General features: G+C 34.1%; 1 long non-coding RNA gene across 1 annotated transcript; it reads left to right on the top strand.

Moving 5' to 3' along the window:
- Nucleotides 1-4,037: 4,037 nt before the first annotated feature.
- Nucleotides 4,038-4,675, top strand: LOC120432613 (uncharacterized). Its single transcript, XR_005608087.2, has 2 exons — nucleotides 4,038-4,445; nucleotides 4,527-4,675. It is a non-coding gene; the product is annotated as an uncharacterized LOC120432613 (long non-coding RNA).
- Nucleotides 4,676-5,171: the final 496 nt, after the last annotated feature.

A 5,171-nucleotide genomic window follows, 5' to 3' on the forward strand; every position in this document is an offset into this window, starting at 1 on the left:
ATATTTTTCAAAAATACGTATTTTGAAAGTATTTTCGAAAAAACATGTTAAAAATTTCGGTAATTTACAATATGGGTATCAAATAATCAGAAATAATGCATAATGTTGAAAATTGTGACAAATTTTTTTTCAAATACTCAAAATTTTCACAAAACTACGTTTTTTCGAAAAAATACTCCAAATTTCAGTTTTTTACAATATGAGTAGCAAATGATCGGTATTTTTTCATACATTTCAAAAGCGATAACAAAAAAAAAATGGAAAAAAAACATTTTTTTTTACAAAACTACGTATTTCGAAAAAAAACTTGAAATTTCAGGATTTTACAAAGAGCGTATCAAATAATCGGTGTTTTATTATCAAAGTTTTTTATACATTTCGAAAGTTATAACACATTTTTTTAAATACCCATATTGGAAAAAATAAATTTTGAGTATTTTTTCAAAAATACTTGGTTTTGTTAAATTTCTGAGTATTTTCAAAAATTAGTGCTATTGCATTCGAAATGTATCAAATAATCCCGATCATTTGATACGCATATTGTAAAAACTGAAATTTTGAGTACTTTTCAAAAATACGTAGTTTAGTAAAAAAATAGTATTTTTAAAAATTTGTGTTATGACTTCGAAACGTTTAAAAAATTCCGATCATTTGATACCCATATTGTAAAAAACTGAAATTTGGAGTATTTTTTTCAAAAATACGTAGTTTTGTGAAAATTCTGAGTATTTTCAAAAAAAAAGTTATTACTTTCGAAATGTATGAAAAATCTAAATTTTAAACATTTTTAAGTTTTTTTTCAAATATACGTAGATTTATGATAATTTGGAGTGCTTTCAAAAAAAAATTATGACTTTCAAAATGTATGAAAAATGTGTGATCGTTTGATACCCATATTGTAAAAACTTAGATTTAAAGTATTTATTTTTTTCGATAATACGGAGTTTTGGGAAAATTTTGAGTATCGTCAAAACTTTTTTTTTTATTGCATTTGAAATGTATGGAAAAATTCCGATCATTTGATACCCATATTGCAATAACAATGATTTTTCGAAAAAAAAACTAAAAATCATTTTCAAAATACAGGAAAAATACGAAGTTTTGTGAAAATTTTCATGTAATTATATTTTTTTCAGTTAAAATTAAAGTTTGGTTATATCTTGAAAACGCTGCACTTTATCTCAAATCCGTAAAGTATTTTACATTAAAAACATAGCCAAAAAAAAATTTAAGAAATTTTATTCTGAATAGTTCTCATTAATACATACAACCTGTGTGCTGAATAGTGGTTCGCAAAACGGCCTCAATTTTGAACTGTCAAAGTGGAACCAATTTACTGTTCGCCAAAAGTAGATAGTATTGTTATCGTTCATTAAATTTTTTTGGCAGCAATGGCAAATTTGTGGCTTTTGGAACCTAGAGTTGAAGTCAAGAAATCTTAAGAAAGTTGAAGGCGAGATCGTCATTTTTTTAAATTATGAATGGAAGTTGTTTATGGAGTCGATGCGGTTGTATCCATCCAGAAGCTGTCTTTATTGTTTGATTCCGTTTGAAAATCTACAGGTTTAGTGAAAATCTTATCTGTTTGTTGAAACAGCTCTACGCTAGAATTAGCGATGTTTTTTTTCGCTGGACCAGGAAAAGCAGCAGGATTCAAAAATCAGCCAGGGAATTTATCGGTGACATCGCAGAATAACAATCTCGCCGCAGATCTTCGTCACCCGTAAAAAAGAAAAACCTCTTCTAACCTATCGAAACTTAAAAACACACACAATTTTCCAGCAAAAAATTTCAAAAACTATACAAATAAAACACATTCTAATGATTATAAAACAGCTCATTTACCAGTAAGAAAAAAGTCATGCTTGTGCTTGAACAGCCTCCTACTTTGAAGATGTAAACAAAGTGGGATCATTCGAAAATCACGTTACGCATTCTCTCTATTCATCACCCAGCCTACAACTTTGCCGAAGACACCAAATCGATCAAAAAATTTCTTCAAAAGTTACAGTTTTTCGAATATTTACGTATCATTGTATGGAGACATGAATGGGTGTACCAATGACACAAAATGGATTCTTTGGTCATATGGAAGGTCCCCACAAAGTTTGAGCCAAATAATAAAATACAAAAAAATAAAAAAGGGTCAAAATCAGTAGATTTGGTCCAGAATTGCTCAACATTGTTATCACACTAGGCAATTGACAACAACCATAATAACAACAACAACAACAATGGCAATTCAACTTCACGGACATTGCACTAAACCGGCGACACAAGGAATCGCTTAAGGATGCGACGGATGACCACGACTAACGCACTCACCCAGAGGGGCAGGTTTGAGCTAGTTAGTATCGAGTAGCGCGCTGTTGCCAGAAGCTGCGCAACGAGCCAAGAATAAATAACGCACCAGAATTAGATTCGAGCTGTCGAGCCTGTTGAAAACAACAAAAACAAAGACGGTGTCGACGGTGCGTTGAACGTGACTAAGCTGAGATGGTTGTTCTAGGAGTCCTGACCGTTGTTATCGCTGCTACCAAATCGCAAACAAATTTTCGACACAAATCTTTTAAACGAATCTTCATCTTAAAGCTAGTACGCATTTAGTCCAAACTAACCTAGGCCAATAAGGAAGTGCTCGGAATCCATAAAAGAGAGAGAAATCTCTCGTTTAAATCACATTTGGAACCAGCTTGCAGGCAGACCATAAGGAAGCAGTTTCCACAAAACTGTTGGTGATCACTTGTGTTGGCACATGAAAGAAAAGCAAACACTTTGTTTGGGTGGACACATGACACGGGCAATTGAAAAATCGTTAAATTTATTGCTTATTTTAATGGGAATCGGGGTGAAATTTACACACGTGTTTGAAAGTGATGATAATAAGACTTGTAAACATAAATTTCACCGGTTTGATTTGACTCCTCTGTATTCTTTTATTGACTTCGAACACACTTTTGCCTTCCTCACTGAGGTAAGGCTATAATCCTGCTCTGAAAATGAACTTTTTATTAACAGCTCTTAGACCCACCTTCATGTGTACATATCGACTCAGAATCGAAAACTGAACAAATGTCTGTGTGTGTGTATGTGTGTGTGTATGTGTGTGTGTATGTGTGTGTGTATGAATGTATGTGACCAAAATTCTCACTGAGTTTTCTCAGCACTGGCTGAACCGATTTTGATCGAACCAGTTGCATTCGACTTGGTTTAGGGTCCCATACATCGCTATTGAATTGTTTGAAGTTTCGATCAGTAGTTCAAAAGTTATGTATAAAAATGTGTTTTCACAAATATCTGGATCTCAATTATATGCATGTAAACGATGTCCGGATCCATCATCCAACCCATCGTTGGTTAGGTAATTGAAAGGCCTTTCCAATGAGTCAAAAACATTGAAGATCTGGCAACCATGTCTCGAGTTATGACCACTTAAGTGATATTTATGTACTTTTTTGAAGCTGGATCTCACTTATATGTATGTATACGATGTCCGGATCCATCATCCAAACCATCGTTGGTTAAACAATCGAGAGAACTTTCTAACGAGTCCAAAACATTGAAGAACTGACAACCCTGTATCGAGTTATTACCACATAAGTTATATCTGTGTTTTTTTTTTCTGGATCTAAAAAAAGCTGAAATGTGTGTCCAAACCACTCATATTACCCATTTTTGGTAAAAAGTGAGGAAGGCATCAACCACATAGGTGGATTAGGTTAGTTTTTTAATTGTTTTGAGTAATTTCAGGGATTTTTACCAAATGTGTAAACAGTTCTTGCAAGTTTGTCTCGAAAACTGTCTGATGTGTCATGATTAAAACAAACAAATAGCAATCGAGTTCGGTTGCAGTCATAATTATGACTCGTCTTCATGGGTAACGTTTAGCTGAGTGTTGGGTAAGGCACTCTTTTTAAGAGTTTAGCTTAGTCGTTAATTTGATCAGTTCATGAGTAACAGTGACAGAAGTATCATGCGGCCAAGTGTCTTCATTGTGGTGGTCTTTTTGACTCCTGTTGCAACAGGTAGCCTACACACTAAAAAATAATTAATATTACACTAAACTGAACTTATAATCCGATGTAAAAATCATATATGTACTCGAGAAATTAACGTAAAATTAAGTTTGAATTGATACAGAGCCCCAAATCGTCGTTTGAATCATTAAACAAAACATTATGTCAAATATCGTGTAATTTTAATTTATGTTTGACTTTATTATGCGTCTTATTTGATGCACATGATTGGAGCGTGTTTTTAGATGTAATTTTATGTCTCAGCAGACTGAATTTTAAGCTTATTTGAGTGCTCTCTCTTGACAGTGCAAGCGAAACGTCAGCCATATTTGTGTTGTGCAAATCGGTGGAGGTCGAGTTTTTCACTTCTATTCTAAAATCGCCGATAATGTTTCGATAATCTTTGGGTTTCCTCTCAAAATCATTAAGGTAAGTTTAATTAACCATCAGCTGCAACCGAAGGTAATTTGCTTGCAAATAGATAACGAAAGTTTGTTTTTCTTTTCTCAGCTGTTCGTAATGGAACCACCGGAGGGGAAAACAATCGGCATCGGTCACTGGCGGGAAATATTAGTTGCTTAAATCCACTTCGCCTTGGAGCAAACAAATTGGCCGTCTTCGGCAATGGAATGCCCTGACCGGGGCAAGACCGTGACCCGCCTGAATCGGAAAAATGAACCGACTACGACGTCTCCGGATCTCACCGGAACCAAAATTCGGAAATCTCGGATTATGCTGCAGCTGAAGGATTCTTCAGTGGAAACATCCGCAGGTGACTATGGGAGTTCAGATGATGTCAGTAATTGGCTCGTCTCGGGCGACGAAAAGGAAAACGTGTAAAAATCAAACCCGACAAGTGCAAAAAATTCAGGCTGCTAGATTTTTCGTTGTGTTTCCAGATTTTTAGGGTCGTTACGAAACAAACGGAAACCGAAAGTGCAAGTGTTATTATACGGAAAATGTGTGGTGTATTTTTTGAAAATAAAATAAATGTTAAATTATGATTTGCAATCGATTTATTATTTCTAACCTAAAAATCACATTTTTCTACCAGCAGCAGGTTTCCCAAATTACATCAATTTGAAAATTACATCAATGTAATTTTCAATGCTTCGTCAAATCGTTCAACTGTTTCATGTAATTTTCAAAACTGAT

The sequence above is a fragment of the Culex pipiens genome, chromosome 3 (assembly GCF_016801865.2).
Source record: "Culex pipiens pallens isolate TS chromosome 3, TS_CPP_V2, whole genome shotgun sequence".
In the NCBI taxonomy this organism is placed as follows: Eukaryota; Metazoa; Arthropoda; class Insecta; order Diptera; family Culicidae; genus Culex; species Culex pipiens.